The following is a 25,035-nucleotide window of genomic DNA, read 5'->3' on the forward strand; positions in this document are numbered from 1 at the left end:
CCATTTGTCCAACTTCTTCCTGTTGGGAGGTTGGCCAGCCCATCTGTCAGACGGAGTATATATACATTCTGAATTTCAGCCACTAGCAGCAGAGCAATCAGAGTTGTAAACAAGCATTATTTGCTCAAACTGTTACCAGCCCAGTAAAAGCTAATAATTTTTAAAGAGATACTTCAATTTCAGTAAACAGCTGAAAGAGTCACTCAACAAGATTTTAAGACTTTCATTGGAATAAGCAAACTGAAAGTGGCATGTTCTAAAAGTTATTCAGTAGAAAATTTGTACTCTAAGCTACAGAAAAGATCCTTCATTAAACTCTTTTAAAATAACCAAAAATCCGCTGTTACATTTCACCCTTAAGTGGACACATCATTGTCCAGGAACCAGTATAAAATTATTCTCAGCTTCCAATGGCTTGTTTCCTTTAACTTCTAATCCCCAGAATAACTACCATGGGGAGAGGTACGCTTGCAATTCCTCCCTCTCAATGAAAATGATATCTTTTAGCCTATTTCACAAACTTAGTTTATTCAAGCCATGCATGAGCTGCCATTCACATTTTCCATCACGTAAAATAGAGACTAAATCTTTCAGAAATTGTGGGTGTCACTGACAAGACTAACATTTGTTGCTCAAACCTAATAGCCACTGAACGGAGTGACTCAGGGCAACTTGAATCACATGGACCTTGTATCTGGGTAGAAATATCAATTTGTTTCTTTCATTCCTCCGACACGTGCGTGCATGCACACACATACACACACACGCACACTCTCTATCTTGGAATCAAATAGTTTGAAATATAAGCATTTAGAAAACCTAACATTTCTAACACCTCTGAGACTAGGAGCAGAAGAATCTATTGGTAATTAGCACAGAAACATTTGCTATTGTGTATATAAGTAAATATCTTGCATCTTTTTCCCAATAAGGCAATTTGAAATCCCTCCCTTTGCATTTAACAGCCAAGCCACCCAAGCTGTTGTTGGGCCAGGATGTGAACAGGTCATGTAACTCATGTATTCCTCCATTTTAATCTAAAGAGGCAGGCCCAAAATATGACACATAGTCATAGTATCCAACAGTACAGTAGAGGCCTTTTGACCCATCAAGTCTGTGCCCTCAAAATATACCACTACCTGCATTAGTCCAATTTACCTCCACTCAGACTATAGTCTTGAACGTAATGACTTCAAGGGCTATTCCAAGTACTTTGAGGTTGTGAGGCTTCCTGCCTCAACTACCCTCCCAGGCAGCACATTCCAAACTCTCTCCACATTTGGGTGATAAGGTGTTTTTCCTCAACCCCCTCTAAACCTCCTGCATTTCACTTTAAGATTATATCCCCTTATTGACCCTTCGACTGAGGGGAATAGCTGCTCTCTATTCAACCTAGCAATGTCCCTGTTGATCTTATACACTCCAATCAGGTCTCCCCTCAACCTTCTCTGCTACAAAGGAAACAAACCCAAGCTTATCCAACCTCTCTTCAGAGCTGAAATGCTTCATTCCAGGCAACATCCTGGTGAATCTCCTCTGCACCCCCTCACATCCTTCCAATAGTACGGTGACCAGAACTGCACACAGTACTCCAGCTCTGGCCTAATCAAAGCTCCAACATGACCTCCCTGCTCTTATAATCAATGCCATGACTAATAACGGTAACACCTATATGCCTTCTCAACTACCCTGTTAGCTGTCTGTCACCTTCAGGAATCCATGGAGCAGTGCCTCCTTATCCCTCTGTTTCTCTGAGCTTCCTAGTGTCTTGCCTTTCACTGAGTACTCTCTTGCCTTGTTCTTTTTTGCCAAGTGTATCATCTCCCAGTTATCAGGATTAAATACCATCTAAACAATTCATTTATATCCTTCTGTATTATAACAGGTTCTTCCTCATGGTCAACACCCGGCCAATCTTTGTGTCATCCAGAACTTATTTATTATCCCTCCCATATTCTAATCTACATCATTTATGAATATCACAAACAATAAGGGACCCAGCACTAATCCCTGTGGTACACCACTGCCCACCAGGGTCCAGTCACACAAACAGCCTTCAACCACGACCTTCTGTCTCCAGTCACTAAACCAGTATTGGATCCATCAGTTCTGAACTAACTCAAATCGTTAACTGTGCTTTCTCTCTATAGATGCTTCCAAACTTGCTGAGATTTTCTGCCGATTTCTGATTTTGCTCCTGATTTCCATCATCCATCATTTTTGTTTTGTTTGGATCCACCGTGTCAAGTTAACCTGAATCCCATGAACTTTTGTCTTGCTTGTCAGTTTCCCATGTTAGCCCTTATCAAAGGCCTTGTTGAAATCCATATAAATGTAAACACAGTCTGAAACTAATAAGATCTTTTATACTTAGAAACTTTGCATTTGTAACATAACATGACGCTCTGTATGAATTCACTACTTCTGAATTCTTTTCAAATATTTTGGTGTTTTCATGGGACTGCTTTTGAGTACCCTTCCATGGTCCCTTTAAAGCCAGTCAAATATGGCACACTTGGATGAAGTGATATATTCTCTGCCCATTTTTTAATATGTTTCTGAAAGTTGGCATAAGGCCAACATTTGCATGTTTAAGAAGTACTGTGAATGTTTCGTGGCTAGATTGAATCAGACTTGTTAATTACATATTATCCATATTTTTAAAAAATTGTTGATGAAGGGTATTTAACTGGATATTCATCTGAGGCCTCTATAAAAAAAGACTAAAACAACGGTTGTTGAGTTCCGAAATCTATGCTTATATTGTGTAGCTTTATAAATAAAGATGAAACTGTGTAAAGATTAGCTCCAGGTTTCTTTTATCTACTGGCTTTTCGTGATAGAGGAAGGCAGGCCTTGGGTATCAATTGGATTCCTGTAGTTCCACAAATACAAGTTCACAAGAGTTGAACAGTTGGCCATGAGATGAACATCTGTCCCCAAAAATCTTTTGGTACTCCTACATTTTTGGAAAAAAAATTGCTTTGGTTACTTTTCCCCTGCATTATAACTGGGTTCATCTGGAGCACCTGCGCTCTAATGTTTTGTTTTGCCTTAAGGGAAGCCTTTAACTCTGAGCTGCTTCCTGCGAGACCTTCAGATGTGTTTACATTGGAACTGATGCAGACGGAAAGTGCCTTGTCTGCAATTCATGTTCCAGGCAGCCTTAGAAACACAGATATAATCCATTTGGCTATCAATAAATTTGTACCATTTCGGTATAAATCTGGCATTGAATGGGTGAGATTGCAAAAGTCTATTGAAATTGATTTCAGGAAACTCAAATCCAAATGTAGAATTCAATGAGCTTTGAGCTACATAATTTGTACAAATGTGGTTCTTTTTTTCTAATATAACCAAAGGGAAATAGACTATTTGACCTTTTCAGCCTACTGTACGATCTTATTAGATCATCTGTACCTTACCTTCAGTTACCGGCACTTTATATCATATCTTGTGATACGTCTAACAATATTTATATTTAATGAATGTCAAATAATGACAGTCTTTAAACATTCAATAAGCCCAGTACCTACCATCTTTTGGGGAAGCAAATTCTACATTTCCTCGTTTGTATGACTGCGCCGATTAGGGATTAAAGAAGTGCTTTATGAACAGAATCCAACACTTGGTAATATAGTTGGGGTAGAAATTCTCAGGTAAACATGTGTATCTCAGACTCAAATTTAGTTTAACACTTTGAATTTAATTTAAAACTTTTAAGAAATAAAAGAGCATGTGAGATACTTAGCAGAAATTGTCAGTTGTAGTTAATTGTTAATTGGCTGGAACTGATTACCCATTTGTTGTGTATTCATGAATGAGAGCTCTTGAGGTGCAGTGATAGTGTCCCTGATTCTCAGCCAGAAGACCTAGGTTTGTCCCACCTGTGCCAGAGGTGTGTATAAACAAGTTGATTTAAAAATTAACTAACAACTAATATTCTAAAACCATAAGATAGAGACGTAATTAGGCCATTCAGGCTATCTGGTCCGCTCCACCATTCGATCATGGCCAATTATGTTTCTTAACTCCATTCTCCTGCCTTCTTTCCATAATCCTTGATCCCCTAACTAGTCAAGACCCTATCCAGCTCTGTCTTAAATACAAATAATGACTTAGTTTCCACCACCCTCTGCAGCAATAAGTTCCACAGATTTACCAGCCTCTTGGTGAAGAAATTCCCCCTCAGCCTCAGAGTGAAGGGACGACCCTTTAGAACTGAGTTATGTCCTCGGGTCCTAGTCTCTCCGACTAGTGGAAATATCTTCTCCACTTCCACTCTATCCAGGACACTCGGTATTCTATAAATTTCAATCAGATTCCCCCGCATCTTTGTAAACTCAATTGAGTAGAGACCCAGAGTGATCAACCATTCCTCATATGACAAGCCCTTCTTCATCCTGGGGATCATTCTTGTAAACCTCCCCTGGACCCTCCCCAACTCCAGCAAGCCCTTCCTTAGATATGGAGCCTAAAACTGCTCACAATGTTCCAAATGCAATCTGTTACAGCCTCAGCAGTACATTTCTGTTCTTGTATTCTAGCCCTCATGAAATGAACACTATAGACCATAAGACCATAAGACATAGGAGTGGAAGTAAGGCCATTCGGCCCATCAAGTCCACTCCGCCATTCAATCATGGCTGATGCGCATTTCAGCTCCACTTACCAGCGTTCTCCCCGTAGCCCTTAATTCCTCGAGACAACAAGAATCTATCAATCTCGGCCTTGAAGACATTTAGCGTCCCGGCTTCCACTGCACTCCGTGGCAATGAATTCCACAGGCCCACCACTCTCTGGCTGAAGAAATGCCTCCGCATTTCTGTTCTGAAATGACCCCCTCTAATTCTAAGGCTGTGTCCACGGGTCCTAGTCTCCTCGTTTAACTGAAACAATTTCCTAGCATCCACCTTTTCCAAGCCATGTATTATTTTGTACGTCTCTATTAAGTCTCCCCTTAATCTTCTAAACTCCAACGAATACAATCCCAGTATCCTCAGCCGTTCCTCATATGTTAGACCTGTCATTCCAGGGATCATCCGTGTGAATCTCCGCTGGACACGTTCCAGTGCCAGTATGTCTAGAATTGCATTTGTCTTCCTAACTGCCAACTGAACCTGGATGTTAACCTTAAGAGAATCTTGAACTAGGACTCCTAAGATCCTTTGTTCTTCAGATTTCCTAAGCCTTTCCTCGTTTAGAAAATAGTCTGCACCTCTACTCTTCCAACCAAAGTGTATAACCTCACACTTTCCCACATTGTATTTCTTCTGCCACTTCTTTGTCCACTCTACTAGACTGTCCAAGTCTCTTCTGCAGCCTCCCCATTTCCGAAACATGAACTATCCCTCCACCTATCTTTGTGTCATCTGCAAACTTAGCAACAATGTCCTCAGTTCCTATGATCAGATCATAATTGTATAACATGAATAGTTGTGGTCCCAATATTGCCCCCTGTGGAACTCCACTAGTCACTTGTTGCCATCCTGAAAAAGACCCCCTTATCTCCGCTCTCTGCCTTCTGCCAATTAGTCAATCCTCTATCCATTGTCAATTTCTTGCCTGTAACACCATGGGCTCTTATCTAATTCAGCAGCCTGCTATGGTGCACTTTGTCAAAGACCTTCTGGAAATCAAAATCGATCGCATCCACTGGGTCTCCTTTTCTAACCTGCGTGTTACGTCCTCAAAGAATTCCAACAGATTTGTCAGGCATGACCTCCCCTTAATGAAACTGTGCCCCATTTTATGCTGCACTTCCAAATATTCCACAATCTCCTCCTTAATACTGAACTTTAAAATAAAACCAATGACCAAGGTCAGATCAAGCAGCCAATAGTTTCCTGACTTCTGCCTCCCTTCTTTCTTAAACGGGGCTGTTACATTAGCTATTTTCCAGTCCTCTGGGACCCACCTTGATTCCAGTAATTCCTGAAATTACCATCGATACCTCCACAGTCTGCACAGCTATCTCCTGCAGGACTCGAGGGTGTATCCATCTGGTCCGAATGATTTATCCACCATCGGTCCTTTTAGATTCCCCCGCACCTTCTGCTTAGGGATGGCCACTACACTCACCACTGCTGCCTTACTCTCTGTAATGTATTCTTGATTGACATGGCAGTCAAAGGATATAGGAAAGTAGAAGCCATAATTCAATCAGTTATGATTCTATTAAATTACAGAACAAGCCTGAAGTCAATGCACTCTTGATTCAAACAACTCACTACATAAATAAACCTTTCCTCATGTCACCATTCCTCCTCTTCATAATCATCTTAAGATCAGGATCTTCTGATTCTCAGTCCTTCCACAAGTCTGATTAGTTTCTTCCTGTCTCATAATTTCATCCCTCAGAATTTTGAATGCTTCCATCCAATCTCCAGTCAATGATCTCTTTTCCAAGGGTCAATAGGCTCAGTGTCTTCAATTTGGTTGTGTAACTGAAATGCTTCATCCGTAGAGCCAGGACATTTTTCTGCACCAATGAAGTTTTTTTATCCTTCCTCAGTGCAGGCCCATGACTTCCTTTCTTTTGTGCGCTATGGTCCAATCTATAAATTTCAGGATCCCCTTAAGCATTATGAGCCATACCCTTGATGCCTCCATTCCAGTGATCCCTACTTTCTTGTTGAACTCAAAATATCAATTTAGAAAATTCTTCTGAGCACACTCAAAAAATGCTTGCACTTTCCTGCTCTGTACACTTGGGTTAAATTCACCCACTTCTACACAATAACTTTTGCACTTCTCTGCAAGAATTCCTCGTAAATTCATTCCTTAATGTCTTTCCCAACAGCTGGTGGCAATGAAAAGATGCATCTATTGTTTACTTGCACTGGCCATTAGATCTATCCTTGATACTATGTCACCCTTGAGAAATCCCTGCCCCCCACCCACCCCTCTCTCTCTCTCGGTGTCTCTCTCTCTCTGCAGCCTGCAATGTTCTCCTTAACCAATATAACTATCCCTCCTTTCCAACCTTTCCTGAACACCTTGTATCCAGGAAAATTTAGCACTCAATTCTACCCTTCTCTGAGTCGGGTATTGGTTATTGCTACATCATATTTCCATGTCACCATACTTCATATCTTTACCTAAATGCCCACTAACCCTAGATTCAGACTTTGCGACATCCTCTTTTGATCCCATTAAATACATTACTGTCTCCTACTCTGGGGCTATTTGTGCCTCCCAATTCTCTGTGTACCTTGAAGTTCCTATCTAATATTGCCTCCCGGTTTCCATATGTTAGTTTAACTTGCACATGTAAATCGCCCCAGAGGAAATCTGTCTGTGCTATATTTATGTGCAAACTGCCTGGCCCATACAGGACCCATCTTTTCCAGAACTGGTCCCAAAGTCCCAGGAATCCTTAAATTCTACGACATCTTTTCAGCCATGCGTTGAACTACTCTATTTTCTTATTTCTGTATTCACTAGCTCATCGATCAGAGAATAACGTTTGAGGTCCTGCATGTGAGTTTCCTTCCTGTTTCCCTAAATATTGGCTGAAGGACAATCTCCTCCTTTCTACCGATGTCATTAATACTGGTGTGGATCAGGGCTGTGGCTTGTTTATCCTTATTCCTTAAGAGTGCCCCGCAGCCTTTCAGTAACAGCCTTAACCCTGGCAGCAGGAAGACAAAATACCATCTTGGTACAGCTGCAGAAGTATGATTTATTCCACTAAAATTATTGCTTTTCCAACAGATACAATGCCCATGTTACCTGTGAAGATAAGGATAAAGATTATCAAAGGGACAGCTGAGTACAGGCCTTGGAATGTTGAAGCTGCAAGTTCTCCAAACAGGGGAAACATAGGAGAAGAATAATATGGTAGACATAAGAATTCAGGGGACAGGTAGGATTCATCAGCCTGTTCACAAAGGATTCTATTTGATATGTTACTTGTCTGATAGGAGACTGATTTGAAAGGATATTTAACAGAAGGACAAAGATCCAATCTTTGTGATTCACGTTGGGATGAATAGCATATAGAAGTTTGAGGCCCCATTTGGAGAGTATCAGGATCTAGGAGCTAAAATCAAGAATTAAGAGTTATTAACCAAGTTATGTGAAAATTAGTGCAGGATATTAGTGAAGTGCACAGGTGACCAAAGGAGTGTTGTGGAAAGAGGTATTCCATTTCTTTGCAGAGTGGTAAGAAGGGAACAAAATGCATGGTTGGGACAGGCTGAATTGGGCTGGGATCAGAGAGCCAGTGGAAAGGACAAGTACAAGCTCACAACTTTTAGCATATGGAAAGGGCTACGAAAGTAGAGGTAATCTGGACAATAGTTGAAAAAAGGGAACAGACGAGAGATAAAGTTTAAAACGTATGCTTTTGGCATAAAAGGTTAAGTGGAAGCTGTAAAACTATTAAGATAATAGAGGGAATTACTGTGTCTGTGAGGAATACATTTAAGCTGAAGAACAGTTTAGCACATGACCAAATAAGTGCTCTTAATACAAATGCATGAATTGCAGGCTCAAATTCAACTTGAAGGATATGACATGATGATCATTGCATGAATGCACGATGGTCAGAACTAGGGAACTAAGACTATTATGGTACAAGGTGCACAGGAAGCTTTGGTTGTAATTTTAGATTAGATTAGATTCCCTCAGCCAGTCCACATCGACCCTCCGAAGAGTAACCCACCCAGATCCATTTCCCTCTGACTAATGCACCTAACACTATGGGCAATTTAGCATGGCCAATTCACCTGACCTGCACATCTTTGTGACTGTGGGAGGAAACCGGAGCACCCAGAGGAAACCCACGCAGACAAGGGAAGAATGTGCAAACTCCACACAGACAGTCGCCCGAGGCTGTAATCAAACCTGGGACCCTGGTGCTGTGAGGCAGCAGTGCTAACCACTGAGCTACCATGCCGCCCCTAACCACTGAGCCACCATGCTGCCCCTAATTGGAACTGATATTAGCGCTGAAGCTGGTAGACTGCCCAGGTCTCATTAGCACTTCTCCACACTGGCTCCTGTTCTAAACCAATGGGTATAATGTGGGGTCTTGCAAGCAGGCGAGAGTGGAAAAGCACACAACTGTAGGGCACCAACCAGGGCCAAGGTTGGAGGTTTGAACCAGTCACCACTGGAGCAAGATGGAGGGGTGTGGCTGGTATCTTATTGGAGGCTCCAGCAGTCCCTAGTGGACAGGGAAATGCAATCCCACTCTTCCAGGCTGTGGGAAACTTTCAGAAAAGGATTGCCATTTGAGAATATAGATATAGGAAAAGGAGTAAGCCATTTGACACATTGAGCCTACTCCACTATTCCATAAGGTCATGGCTGATTAAGATGTGATCTCAACTCCATTTTCCTGCCTGTCACTACTCCCTTCCCCCACCACTGTCATTGACTCTCTTGTCTGTCAAAATCTGCTTTGAAAAATTTCAGTGGCCTGGCCTCCGCTATTTTCCAGGGAAGAGAATTTTACAGATTAATAACTCTCTGAGAGAATGAATTATCCTCATCCCCATCTCAGGGAGGGAGGCCTCTTATGTTTAAATTACATCCTCTAGGTTTCACTGCCACAACAGGAAATATTCTTACACTATCCATCCTATCAGGATCTCATAAGTTTCAATAAGATCATTATTTATTCTCCTAAATTTAAATGAGTTCTTCAGAAGATAATCATTTCATCCCAGGAATGAGACGAGTGAACCTTCTCTGAACTGCTTTTAGCATAACTACGTCCATTTTCAAATGAGATAAAATAGTATACAGTACTTCAGATGTTGTCTCACCAAGGCCAGGCACAGTTGTGGGCAAACCTCAAACAAAAGCTGAGTACTGCAGATGTAAGCCTAATGGTATTATCATTATTATCCATGAGACCAAGGTTATATTCCAGTGAATCATGGTTCAAATCCTGCCACGGCAGTTGGTGGAATTTGAAATCAATTAAAAAAAAAATTGGGAATTAAGAACGTAATGATGACTATGAAATTATTGTTGGGGAAATCAACATCCATTTGGTTCACTTATGTCCTTGAGGAAAGGAAGGTGCAGTCCTTACCTGGTGTGGCCTACATGTGACCCCAGACCCACAGTAACTCTCAACTGCCCTCTGGGCAATTAGGGATAGACAATAAATGCTGTTTGGGCTAGGGACACCCATAATCCCATGTGAATTAAAAGGAAAAACTGAAATAAATACAGCAAAATCTGGAGAAACTCCGATCCAGCAGCTTCTGTGGATAGAGAAACATTTCATGTTTTGAGTTCAATGTTTAAAGGAAAGAACATAAGAAATAGGAGTTGATGTATGCTGTTTGGCCCTTCAAGCCACTCCACCATTCAATTGGACCATGGATGACCTGCCATTCCCCACATCCACTTTCTTATCCTTTCCCCATAATCCTTGAATCCCATACTGATGAAGCATCTGTCTATCTCAGCATTAATATACACAAGGTCTCTGCTCCCACAGCACTCTGTAGCAAAGAGTTTCAACACTTCACCTTTGGAGAAGAAATTCCTCCTTATTTCAATCTTAAATTTGCTCCCCTTAATTCTGAGACTATGCCCTTAGGTCTGCTACTCTTCCAGCATTTACTCTGTCAAGCCCCTTAAGATTCCTGTTTGTTTCAATTGGATCACCTCCAGCCAATGCCTAATCCATGATAACATAATGTTTTTACACCCTGTACATGCTGTAACATGCCTCTACAGTTCATTGACAGCTTTTGCTCGTAACTTGCGGCAATACACTCACCTCTTTTTAATTAAAGCCATGTTGAGATATCAATTAATTGATTGGATCTTCTCAGAGTTATAGAGTCATAGAGATGTACAGCATGGAAACAGACCCTTCGGTCCAACCCGTCCATGCCGACCAGATATCCCAACCCAATCTAGTCCCACCTGCCAGCACCCGGCCCATATCCCTCCAAACCCTTCCTATTCATATACCCATCCAAATGCCTTTTAAGTGTTGCAATTGTACCAGCCTCCACCACTTCCTCTGGCAGCTTATTCCATACATGTACCACCCTCTTCGTGAAAAAGTTGCCCCTTTGGTCTCTTTTATATCTTTCCCCTCTCACGCTTAAGCTATGCCCTCTAGTTCTGGACTCCCCGACCACAGGGAAAAGACTTTGTCTATTTATCCTATCCATGCCCCTCATAATTTTGTAAACCTCTATAAGGTCACCCCTCAGCCTTTGACGCTGTAGGGAAAACAGCCCCAGCCTGTTCAGCCTCTCCCTGTATCTCAAATCCTCCAACCCTGGCAACATCCTTGTAAATCTTTTCTGAACCCTTTCAATTTCACAACATCTTTCCAATAGGAAGGAGACCAGAATTGTATGCAATATTCCAACAGTGGCCTAACCAATGTCCTGTGCATCCGCAACATGACCTCCCAACTTCTGTACTTAATACTCTGACCAATAAAGGAAAGCATACCAAACGACTTCTTCACTATCCTATCTACCTGCGACTCCACTTTCAAGGAGCTATGAACCTGCACTCTAAGGTCTCTTTGTTCAGCAACACTCCCTAAGACCTTACCATTAAGTGTATAAGTCCTGCTAAGATTTGCTTTCTCAAAATGCAGCACCTCGCATTTATCTGAATTAAACTCCCATTTCTCAGCCCATTGGCCCATCTGATCCAGATCCTGTTGTAATCTGAGGTTACCCTCTTCGCTGTCCACTACACCTCCAATTTTGGTGTCATCTGCAAACTTACTAACTGTACCTTTCATGCTCGCATCCAAATCATTTATGTAAATGACAAAAAGTAGAGGACCTAGCACCGATCCTTGTGGCACTCCACTGGTCACAGGCCTCCAGTCTGAAAAACAACCCTCCACCACCACCCTCTGTCTTCCACCTTTGAGCCAGTTCTGTATCCAAATGGCTAGTTCTCCCTGTATTCCATGAGCTCTAACCTTGCTAATCAGTCTCCCATGGGGAACCTTGTCGAACGCCTTACTGAAGTCCAAATAGATCACCTTGATGTTTACGAAGATGCCTCATGCCTGTACTCTCTACACTTCCAAAAAACCTGGAGTGAAAATGGCAGCAGGTGAAATCCTGGAAGAGTAAAGCAGATTATGTCCAGCCAATGTTTTATCAACCCACCCTCCCAGCACTACACCACAGGAATTTGATCTTCTCCATCTGGTATTACATCATTCACAGCAGAGCTTCAATCCAAATTACAGGCCCTATAGCTGACTCAAGTGCAACTGTGAGACTGATCAGCTGTCAACCTTTCAGAATATGAATGCAATGTGCAATGGAGGAATATCATGCAACTTCAAGTAAAAACTCATAAAATGTATGATGGAGGAGGACATAATCATTCATGATTAAAGTCTATTTCTCACAAGCTTTTTTTTCAGCTATTTCTCATTGTCTTCCACGCTCCCCTTCACCTGTTCCTTAATTCCTTCTCATTTTCTTCCTGAACACAACAAAGTAGGTTTTTTATATTTCTGAAGGTTTAATAATGACATTTCCTGGTGTACTTGAGGATTATAGATTTCCTTACTTCTCCACAGTTTAATAGTTGTTTATTGATGCACCTACTGACAGTGAGTCATATTTTTGTGGACTACCTTTAGTTCTGTGTTAGTTTGACCGAATGCATACAAACATAGAAGACTACAGCGCAGTATAGCCCCTTCGCCCCTCAATGTTGCGCCGACCCGTGAAACCAATCTGAAACCCATTTCACCTACACTATTCCATTCTCCTCCATATGCCTATTCAATGACCATTTAAATGCCCTTAAGTTTGGTGAGTCTACTACTGTTACAAGCAGTGCGTTCCATGCCCCTACTACTCTCCAAGTAAAGAAACTACCTCTGACATCTGTCCTAAATCTATCACCCCTCAATTTAAAGCTCATGCTAGCCATCAACATCCATGGAAAAAGGTTCTCACTGTCCACCCTATATAACTCTCTTATTATCTTATATGTCTCAATTAAGTTGCCTCTCAACCTTCTTCTCTCTAATGAAAACAGCCTCAAGTCCCTCAGCCTTTCCTCGTAAGACCTTCCCTCCATACCAGGCAACATCCTAGTAAATCTCCTCTGAACCCTTTCCAAAGCTTCCACTTCCTCACTATAACATGGTGAACAAAACTCTACACAATACTCCAAATGTGGCCGCACCAGAGTTTTGTACAGCTGCAGAATGATCTCATAGTTCCAAAACTCAATCCCTCTCTCAATAAAAACTAACACACCATATGTCTTCTTAACAACCCTATCAACCTGGGTGGCAACTTTCAAAGATCTATGTACCTGGACACCGATATATCCCTGCTCATCTACACTACAAGAATCTTACCATTAGTCCAATAGTCTGTATTCCTGTTACTCCTTCCATCACCTCACACTGTTCCGCACTAAACTCCATTTGCCACCTCTCAGCCTAGCTCTGCAGCTTATCTATGTCGCTCTGTAACCTACAACATCCTTTGTCACTAACCACAACTCTACCAACCTTAGTGTAATCCGCAAATTTACTAACTCATCCTTCTATGCCCTTATCCAGGTCATTTATATAAATGTCAAACAACAGTGGACCCAAAATAGATTCTTGCATTACCCCACTAGTAATTAAAGTCCAGGATGAGTATTTCCCATCAAGTACCATCCTCTGTCTTCTTTCAGCTAACCAATTTCTGATCCAAACTACTAAATCACCCTCAATCCCATGCCTCCGTACTTTGTGCAATAGCCTACCATGGGAAACCCTATCAAACGCCTTACTGAAATCCATATACACCACATCAACCGCTTTACCCTCATCCACCTGTTCGATCACTTTCTCAAAGAATTCAAATGCACTCTATTCTTTTGAAGTTAACAGCTGGGGTTTCAGTCAGCACTTTGTCACTTCTGCAAAGAAATTCATTCATGAAAAATAAAATTGTTAAGGAGGTATCTGCTACCAGATCGCTTGGATTATGTTTTTCCACAAAGAACGTGTCACTCAATGACAGGCAAACTGTGGTCAATCTCTCAGTGCCACAAACAAAAATCTTTGGGATAACATCTTGCCAATTGAGGAAACACTGATCTTGCAGACATTGAAAGTTGGCAGCACAATCAGAAATCACAGCATTCTCCAGTTCTGCAGCAAAATTATGTTCTGGGGATCAATTAGCTCAGTTGGCTGGATGGCTAGATTGCAAAGCAACATGATGCCAACAGCATTGGCTCAATTCCCACACCAGTTAAGGTTACCATGAAGTATTCTCCTTCTCAACCTTCCCATTTTCCTGAGGCATGGTAACCCTCAGCGTAAACCATCACCAGTCATCTCTCTCTCTCTCTCTCTCTCTCTCTCTCTCTCTCTCTCCAATGAGAGAGCAGCCCTATGGTCTGGTAAGACCATTGTGATTTTACCTTCTTTTTGATTCCAGAAAGGTGCATGACAAAAACATACTGTCTCTGCTAAAAATATTTGCCAGCTTTTCGGAGTGACTGCCAAGATGGCACAAAATATTTTGTCAGTAGGTGAAAACAACTAAATTAGCTATGAAAGATGTTTGAAAGTTTTAGTGTTTTGTGATTCACGCAATAACTGTCTGAAGTAGTAATTAGGCCATCAACTTTGAACTGTTAATTTGCAAACACAAATCTTTGACATTGTCAAGCGTTTAATATTAACGAATGGGAATTTGGTTTAATATATTTCTGACCAGAGAGCTGGTATCTTTGCTTCAGGGGCAGCGGTGGAGAGGTTGAAAATCACCTGCAAACAGGTTCCAACCAGAGCTGGTGGCTTTGATTCACAACTTTAAAGACTGCTGGAAAGTGGACACAGTCACTAACTGGCTAATGCTTTCATAGATTGACAAAGGAATCAGAAATTTCCTTTCACCAAATTTTTTTGTAAGTCTACGCCTAGTTTCAATTAATGCATTTTGAAGGCAAAGCCATAAGTTTGGAAGTGTCCCCACGCTTGCCACCATCCAGATAATGACACTCCTCCAATTGTGATCACTTAACCATCCCTGATTTTAATTGGTCTAGCATTGGTGACAATGCCTTCAGATGTCAAGGACCTAAATTGGAATTCCCTTTTGAGCCCTTTCCACCTCTCTTTCCTCTTTGTGTGTGCCTTGAAATGTTCTATTACATTAAAGGAGCTACATGAACACAAGCTATTGTTCTTATGATCCCACAACCAGAGAATTCATAGACTCCCTACAGTTTGGAAGCAAGCCATTCGGCCCATCCATTCTTACGCTCCAAAGAGAATCCTGCCCAGACCCATATCCCTACCCTATCCCTGTAACCCTGCATTTCTCATGGATAACCCACCTAACTTGCACATCTATGGACTGTGGGAAGAAACCAGAGCACCTGGTGGAAACCTACGCAGACAAGGGGAGAATGTGCAACTCCACACAGACAGTTGTTCGATGGTGGAATCAAACCTGGGTCATTGGCACTGTGAGGTAGTAGCGCTAACTACTGAATCACCGATGAGGAAAATGCTACAGTGCTACGTGAATGGTGTTGGATAATAAAGCAACTAATGAGAGGAAGAAGGTTTCTATGCTGCTTCATTCTTAATTATGGTGGACCTTCTATATGAGAACAAAAGACAAAGTTAAAGTGTTGCTATCCTTTCTTAACTCGAAGAAATGTGTTCATAGTCATTCTCAATTCCTTCTACGTTTTTCATTTTGCATATGGTTGTGATTGTTGGAGAACCAATAATCTCAGTCTCAGGACAACACAGCAGGAATTCCTCAGAGAAGTGTCCTATTCCCATTTTTTTTCACCTGTTAGGTTAATGGCCTATAAGTGTAAGATCAGAAATGCAGCCATTTGCTCATGTTAAGTTCCATTAATATTTCTTCATAAAACAAAGCAGTCCACACCCACCTGAAGCAAGACCATGTCCAGATAGAGTTGATATTCATGTCATAAAAACATCAGGCAGTGAGCATCACCAGCAAGAGGGACTCTAGCCACCTGTGCATGACAATCAATGGCATTATCATCTATCACTGAGTCTTCTATAATCATACAACTGGTGCAATCATGTAAATGCCAGAGTTATTTTAACTATTCAAAGGCTACCATGAGTGGTTAATTTCCAAATTCCACAAATAAACTAACTCATTACCTACAAGGCACCCATCAGGAGTGTTGACCGAATGCGTACAGATGCATTAACCATCATGCAGCCTGGTATCAGGACAAAGCAATTTATTTGATAATTAATGTATATTAAAATTACAAAGGGATCTTGAACAATTGGACCAATTGGTTGAGGACTATGAGAGAGAGTTTACTTTGAATAAATGTGAAGTATTGCATTTTGGTAAAACAAACAAGGGAGGGAATCATGCAGTTAATAGTAAGACCCTGGGTAGTGTTATCGAACAAAAACACCGAGGGGTCAGACACATAGTTCTTTAAAAGTTGTGTCACAGGTACACAGCATGGTTAAGAAGGGATTTGGCATCCTTGGCTTCCTAGCTCAGACCTTTGAGTATAGGAGCTGGGACATCACATTGAGATTGTACAGGGCATTGGAGTACAGTGTACTGTTCTGGTTGCCCTGCTATAGAACAAATATTAAAACCAAAACTGTGGATGCTGTAAATCAGAAACAAAACAGAAATTGTTGGAAAACACTCAAATGGTCTGGCAGCATCAGTGCAGAGAAATCAAAGTTAATGTTTCGGGTCAGGTGACCCTTCCTCACTCAACCTGAAACGTTAATTCTAACCTCTCTCCACAGATGCTGCCAGAACTGCTGAGCTTTTCCAGCAATTTCTGTAGGAAGGAGATTATTTAATTGGAGAGGATTCAGAAAAGGTTTACCAGGACTGGAGGTTTGAGTTATAAGGAAAGACTGGGAATGTCTTTCTCTAGAGCGTAAGAGGTTGAGAGATTTACAAAATCATGAGGGGGTGAATAACAAAGGTCTTTTCCGGAGGGTGGGGGAGCTCAAAACTAGGGGACACATTTTTAAGGTGAGAGGAGAAGGATTTAAAAGGGACCTGAAGGACAACCTTTTCACACAGAGGGTGGTATTTATGTGAAAGTGAACTGCCAGAGGAACTGATAGATGCAGGTACAGCTACAACATTTAAAAAACATGTGGATAGGTACATGGGGGCCTATATAATAAGAGAGATTTAGGAGGATATGGGCCAAACGCAAGCAGGTGGGACTAGTTTGGTTCAGCAAACTTGGTTGGCATGGGCCAATTGGACTGAAGAGTCTGTTTTGTGCTGTATGACTCTATATTGCACTGAGTGAGATTAACTTACATATAACAGCAGGAAGCTATTATTAAATGAACGTCATTTACACCTCTCTGTCATAGAAGACAGAAAAAGGACTAACAAAACACAAAGTCCAAATTTTGAAACAAACTACACTCCCTCCTCACTTAAAATATAACACACACATTAAGAGGTAAAATAATGCATGCACATTGACTCCAAGAATACAAGATATCATACCTAATGAAAAACATAGTCTATTTCTCGAGAGTTTAGAATTTTTTTTAAGAAGTGATTTTATAAAGACAATGGAAACTGATTCACTGTAAAATACTTACTTAAAAATTACTCGACTTTCTGTGGATTTCTGCACAAAGGATTAATTCAGGTTTGAAAAGTTTAAGGAAAATTCTGAACAGGTAATTGACCTTCAGTCGGATACTCATGCTTAATAGATAAGTTGAAGGTGATAATTTGGATTATAAGAATTTTCACTTGCTTCCCCTTTGTCATATTTCCTTCGCCAAGCATACGAGCTACATGGCACTTGTAGAAGCAAACATGCTGTGGATGTTCAAAACCTGAAATAAAACAGAAAATACAGGAGAAAGAAAATACTTGAGAAAGCAGCATCTGTGGAGAGAGAAACAGAGTTCACATTCAAGTCTAGTATGAGTCTTCTTCAAAACTGCTAGTTTCTCTCTCCACAGATAACTGCCAGACCTGCTGAATGACAATTATGAAGTCTCCCTCCAATCTTCATTAGATATGTGAATGCTACTTCGTTACAAAAGCTCTGATCACATATTTCTCCTTACTATCTCAGTTTTATTTTCATAATGACCTTCCAACTAGTACTGAACTCTTTAGGTTTCATGCTTTGAACATTGTGACATGTCTTCACTTGGGTACTTTTCTTATTTTCTATTGATGTCAGGTTTGAGCAAAATAAATCTTAACCGAGGAGTATGTTTAACCATTAATACCTAAGTTGTGTATGACTAATATATAAGTTGGGCTGCGTGGTGATTCTCGTTTACCCTGCATTGAAGGGATACATAGAAATGACTGTCTAGTTTGTCACTGAACAAACACCTTTTTCATGATCTGCACACATCCTTTGACAGCGCCATTTGATGCTGGGTGATAATTTCATTCAAAACGTGTTTGACTCCATTCTTAGTTAGAAATATTTCAAACTCTTCAGCTACAATGTGTAAATGTTTATCAGACACAAATAGCTCTGGAAACCCATAAATTTCAAACTAACTTCTCAAAATTTAATAAGTTTGGCAGTTTGGTAGAGGGCTTGGATGAGACTTTTCCACTTGCTGTAGCTATCAACCAGAAGAAAAAAACATTCTTTCCTTCCCAAAGCAGCGTGTGAAGAAAAATCAATCAAGAAACAGTGCTGAAGAAGTTGCCAAGGTTTTGCCCATGGCTTGTAAGCACAGCAGCAAAGTCAAGAGGTAACAAATTTATCAATTGCAACAATCAAGATTCCAGAAAACAACACTGATTTCACATATTCTGGTTGTAGCTGGGCAGAGCAAATTCAGCAACCAAGGAGTGGCCAGCTGCAACAGCTCAAAAAGATCATCATCAGCGGGTGGCCTGAACGCATCCAACAGCTTCCTGAGTGGTTACATTTGTTCTTGTCACTCAGATGAGCTGGTCCTCTCCAAGAATGCAATCTTCAAAGGCAAGCAAGTTGTAACTCTGCAAGATCTATATCAAAATATGATAGACCACATACAAATGGTTTTCACGATCGCAGGAAATAACAAGTGGCCAGGCAAAGCTTCAGCTATAAGGCAGTTACATAACATCAGCATGTGATGTTCTTGTCTAAAGGCACCCACTTCACTTTCAGACTCTTTCTTTCTGTGTGATTAAGTCAGTCAACTGTTTTCAGTCAATTAGGTATGTCTGTGTAATGTACAATTGCATGTAAGCACAGAAGCCAGACAAGGATGTGATACTGTAGGTTTATAAATAGTGAGTGTGGTAAGTAAACTTCAAACAATTTAACTCAATGAGAACTTGACTATCTGTGGTACATATTATGTGGGCTAACATATAGGAAACAACAAACCCTGCATCAATTCCTTGCTCTTGCCAGTTAATTCTAATTGCAAATATACACTTCATAAATCTATCTTACTGAACACTATCTATATCACAGAATTCCCAGTGTCCATTTGGGCTATCGAGTTCACACCAACTCTCCAAGGATCCACCCAACCTCACCCCCCTACCCTATCCCTGTAACCTACATTTCCCATGGCTAATCCACCTAACTTGTACATCTTTGGAGAGTAAGAGCAAACCCATGCAGACACAGGGAGAATGTGCAAACTCCACACAGATAATCACCCAAGGTTGGAATCAAACCTAGGTCCTTGGTGTTGTGAGGTAGCAGTGCTAACCATTGGGCCACCGTGCCATCCTTGGCTAAAATACAAATAAGTCTTAATTGGTAAACAGTGGGTGTTATTCTCAATTCACTTATCATTTGCTTGCAACCTCCAAAAATCAGAATGGAATAGTCTGCTTCTTTAAATCTGACAATACATGGGGCTCAATTAATTCTCTTTATTTTAGAATTCCCATGTTCTTTCTAATCTATTCAGTTCTTTATTAACTGCTTCTAACTGTACATAAGACACTAGCCTAGCCTTGTAAAATGTCAGTTGTAAATTACACTTTATCTTGCCCTTGAACTTGTGATCCCAATTTTATCATTTGATCCTCAATGCTCAAAGACCACTTTGTGCTCTCTTAGCACTTTCTCAAAGCCAAACATATTCTTGCTGATTTGTACTGTAAATAACTCAGCTCAATTTAAAGCACAATCTTTTGAAGTAAATTTCTTCTAATTAGGAAGAGATTTTGTTTGCTCCAATTACAAGAAAAAAGATGTAGTATCATACTCCACCCGAACACTAACTTCACCAAACACAGGAATACTGTTATTGGAATAACTATTCAGTTCCACTGCCATTTTGCAAAAGGGAGTTTGACTTTGTGATTTCTCATGTTGTCCTTCTGGGATGACAGAAATTGCTACAGCTTTATCAATGATGAAAGTAAGCTATGAATCTCAGACTCACATTTTTTACTGTGGATATTGTAATTATGTGTGCAGTATTGGTCACCCTGTGTAAGGGAGGTTGTAAACATTATGGAAACAGTTCAGAGAACATTCCAGACTAATACCTGGAATGGGTGGGTTGTTTTATGAAGAAAGGTGGGATAGGCCAGGCTTGTATTCACTGGAGCTCAGAAGAGTAAAACACAACTTGATTGAAACACAAAAGATCCTGAGGAAACGTGACAGAGTAGATTTGGAGAGATTGTGGAGAATTTAGACTTTTGTTTATTCATTTCTCAAGATGTGGGCATCCCTAATTACCCAGAGGGCAATTAAGAGACAATCACATTGCTGTGGGTCTGGAATCTGTTATAGGCCAGACCAGGTAAGGATGGCAGTTTGCTCCCTTACAGGACATTAGTGAAGCAAATGGGATTTTCCCAACAATTGGCAATGGGTTCATGGTTATCATTAGACTCTTAATTCCAGATTTTTATTGAATTTGAATTCTACCATTTGCCATGGTGGAGTTCGAACCTGGGACCCTGGAACATTATCTGGGTTAATAACCTAGGCCATTGCTGTTTAAAAATACTTTTTAAAGAGCAACTAGAGATGGGAAATAAATTGTGGCCCAACCAGCGATGTCCACAACCCATTAATTAGTTTTTTTAAATGACCATTGATTTAAAACAGAGCTGAGATGATTTTTCTTTTCTCACAGAGAGTTGTGAGTCTTCAGAACATTCTTCCTGAAAAGGTAATGGAATATTTTTATTTTCAAAATATCTTTGCGTGTTTTGAATATTTTTAAGATAGGGGTGGATTGAGTCTTGCTAAACAAGGGAGTGCAAGAATATCAGAGTAGTTGGGAATATGTATTTGAGGCTATAATCAGATCAGCTACAATCTTAGTAAATGGTGGAGCAGGCTTGAGGAGCCAAATGGCCTAGTCCTGCACCTTGTTTACCTGTTCATATTGTCACTATTCACAGGGGTGATGCAAAATATTGCCTCTAAGCTGTTCAGTCATGTGGTCAAGGTTCTGCACATGCTACTCAATGTGCCGATGCACTGACATCTAGTTTTGGAAATCAATGTAGTGCACAAAGGTCCATGGGCCAAAAAAAGTAATAAGGGAATATTGACAGTGCACCTGGAAATCAAACTCCATTGTTCCCATCACAGATGTGCAAAGACTTAATCAAACTATCTAAAATTTCCAGTTGCCTGACCATGAACCCACGTTAAAATATATCACTTATCTCTACTCAACAAGAAAACAGCAATTTATTGCAAAATTTGTTTTTAACTGATAGCAGAAAAGGAATACAAGTTACTAACTTCTAACATTTGAACTCAAATTCTACCCCTAAAAATGAAAAAAAATCCCACACACATTCAAACAGTTACACAAAGAGACACAACGGGGCACAAATATTACAGGTGGGAAGACTGAAAGAAAAGAATGTCAGTGAAGCACAATTCTGGCACCATCGATGAGGCATTTATCTCAATTCCCATTTGATTCCTGTCCACTTTTCAAGGAGAATGCAAGGTTGTGGACACATTGATTCTCAACTTTCCATTTGCCAGTTGCAAATTTGTCTTTTCAGTGTTTTTGGAGATTAGATTCCCTATAGTGTGGAAACAGACCCAACCAGTCCACACCGACCCTCCGAAGGGTAACCCACCCAGACCCATTCCCCTCTAACTAATACACCTAATACAATGGGCAATTTAGCATGGTCAATTCACCTGACCTGCACATCTTTGGACTGTGGGAGGAAACCGGAGTACCCAGAGAAAACCCACGCAGACACGGCGAGAATGTGCAAACTCCACACAGCCAACGCCCGAGGCTGGAATCGAACCTGGGACCCTGGAGCTGTGAGGCAGTAGTGCTAACCACTGAGAGATGGTTATCCCTTTTTCCTTTCAAGAGGGTATTTGCAGAGAGAGAGTAGCTCGCTGCATGGAATATACTTTTACTTCTCTACTCACAAAAGGTGGGGGAGAGAGGGAGAGAAAGATTTTGTTTTCCTGCACAGACTGGATGATTCCTGCCATACTGTCCAAATATAAAGCTGCAGCCACTTGACTGAGGAGCCAGTCAAGAGATTATAACTGTTAGTACTCCTGAATGCGTACAAATAGTCCTGGTTGAAAAAGATCTGACACTGGGCAAGACAGCCCCTGGACACTCACACACAGAACTGAGGTGGCTAACAATGTCCCCACCACTTGTACAAGTCAACATTGTAAGATACAATACACAATGAATTTCAGTAGCTCATCTTTTAAAACTGCAACAATTTCTTCCACAATCTCTTGTCATAAACTAGTATTGTTTCCCTTTTTCAAGTCCACAGTCTGAAAACTAAAAGTATTCTTTTCATTATGAAATCTTTTCTGTTCACCTCCATGAGCTATTTTCTTGTCATCATACTAAGTACAACACTTGATGTTTCTGCTTGATAACATTAGCTTCTGGTTTTGCATCTATCATATGCACATTTGAGGGTTTCCAGAGATCTGAATTAGATGTTTGCATTTACCAAACATGACTGGTATATGGCTGTAACTGAGAGCTTTATCCTTACCTACAGCATTGTTTGCTGTCAGGTGAAGACTTCAAATAAACCTACTGGACGATAACCTGGTGCCATGTGACTTCTGACTTTATTCTTTCATTGGACATAGGCATCATTGGCTAAGCTAAACTGTATTGCCTATCCCTAATTGCCCAGAGGGTATTTAAGTATCAACCACATTGCTGTGGGCCTGGAGTCATATGTAGGTCAGGCCAGGTAAGGAAAGCAGATTTCCTTCCCTAATGAGGTCAGTGAACCAAATAGGGTTTTACAATAGTCAACAGTGGTATGGTCACCTTTAGGCTAGTTTTTTATTCCAGATCTGCATAAATTAAGATGTCATTATCTTCTACAGTGGAATTTGAATCCAGTCTTTCGACCATTAAGCTAAAACTGCAGATTGCTAATCCAGTGCTGATGTGACTACACCACCAGTTCTCCCACTTCTTCAGAATGAAGGGAATAATAACCTGATAAAGAAGAGAGCAGTTGTGGGTGCAGAGTAAATTCAACCTGTAATGTATATTTGCTCTCTTCCTATCCTGTTCCCCATTAACCATCTTGTCTAACCACCTTCCCTGCATCTTCACTCTCATTTCCTCAACCAACTCTCCCTGCATACCCTCTTTATGTGTGACAAATCTCTTGCATTCATCATGTCCTAATCCTGCTGCCTCCACTATACCCTCTACACTCCTCCAATCTCCTTCCCTTAACTCACGCACTTCTGCACTTGCACAGTCTGCTTCAGGGAGATGTTAGTGTGGTATTACTTCCACAAAATTAGCAATCTGGAGGTCTCAGATAATCCTCTGAATCTCACTACAGCAGCTACAATGTTGTTTGCGAGCAGAGGCTGCTTTGAAAGTTTGTTTTCAAGACTTTGCAATTCCCACTATGCTTTGCAACCGATTTTTTAATGCCTGCATCTATCAGACCATCCAAAAATGCACAGGCAAAGCAAAGATATAATGAGGTGCCTGCAGCTAAGGAGCTAGCATTTGAGAGGACTACCAAGCCTGTGCCTTTCACGACAATTTCATTCCTTATGCAGTCATCTTATGTTGAATCAAATAGCCTGCATCTCATTTACATTTAAGCCTCAATCCTCTGACCTCACATCTTCCACATTGCAAAAACACCTACTTCCAACTCTGTAACATCAACAGACTTTATCCCTCCATTAATAAGTCTAATGATGAAACCATAATCCACAAATTTGTCATCTACAAAGCTCTCCTGGTCAATCTTACAGCCTCCATGCTCTGTAAATTTCAGCTTTTATATCTATATCCAGTCTTATACTATCCTGCTAACCCCATATTAGCTGACCTATATTCGTTTCCTGTCACTAAATACCTCACAATAAATATTCTTATTCTCGAATTTTTATTCTTTCATGGCTACTCCCTTCCTTATCTCTATAAACATGTACAACTCTGATACCAACCATCATTTTTGCACAGTGCATTCCCCTGCTGTCGTTCAACTAATAGTTTCCTCAATTTTATCCTCTAAATTCCTTCTCTAAATGTCACTTTAAAGTTCTTAAAGTCATAACCATTTACATCCTCTTACAATATTTCTTCCTTTGGCTGATAATGTACTTAGTAGAAAGTGAGGACTGCAGGTGCTGGAGATCAGAGTCGAGAGTGTGGTGCTGGAAAAGCACAGCAGGTCAGGCAGCATCTGAGGAGCAGGAGAATCGAGATTTTGGGTATAAGCCCTTCATCAAGAATGACAATCTACTTAGACTTATGATTTTGTGGAGTATTTTGTGACATTTTGCAATATTAAAATTGCAATATAACTGAAAATAAATTTTGATAGTATTACTGGTGTTTATGTCTCTTCAATATATTATCAATATACCATAGAGAAAGACAGTGCAATGCTTGCAGCCTCCTGCAACAGTGCTGATTACTCTCCTGCCCAATCATTTCCACTCTACTGTGGATTCAGCGGCATAGACATATTATTCAAGAGACAACAGACAATGTAAATTAGGGATCATTATGTTGTTAGCAAAACAGTGCATGGAAACCAAAAAAATGCAGATGTGGAAGTAGAGCTAGTGTGGTTGTATAATATCAACCTGTGA

The 25,035-nt window shown here is 40.7% G+C and overlaps 1 long non-coding RNA gene across 1 annotated transcript in view; it reads right to left on the reverse strand.

The window, feature by feature from the left end:
• The window catches only part of LOC148150085 (uncharacterized), a 59,953-nt gene extending 43,992 nt beyond the window's left edge, over window positions 1–15,961 (reverse strand). Inside the window, exon 1 of the long non-coding RNA XR_015756818.1 lies at window positions 15,892–15,961. This is a non-coding gene — a long non-coding RNA (uncharacterized LOC148150085). The remainder of the gene's footprint in view (window positions 1–15,891) is intronic.
• Window positions 15,962–25,035: the final 9,074 nt, after the last annotated feature.

This window comes from Chiloscyllium plagiosum, unplaced genomic scaffold (assembly GCF_037043375.1).
Source record: "Chiloscyllium plagiosum isolate Xiang-an unplaced genomic scaffold, Cpla_swu_hap1 HiC_scaffold_4, whole genome shotgun sequence".
Taxonomy (NCBI): Eukaryota; Metazoa; Chordata; class Chondrichthyes; order Orectolobiformes; family Hemiscylliidae; genus Chiloscyllium; species Chiloscyllium plagiosum.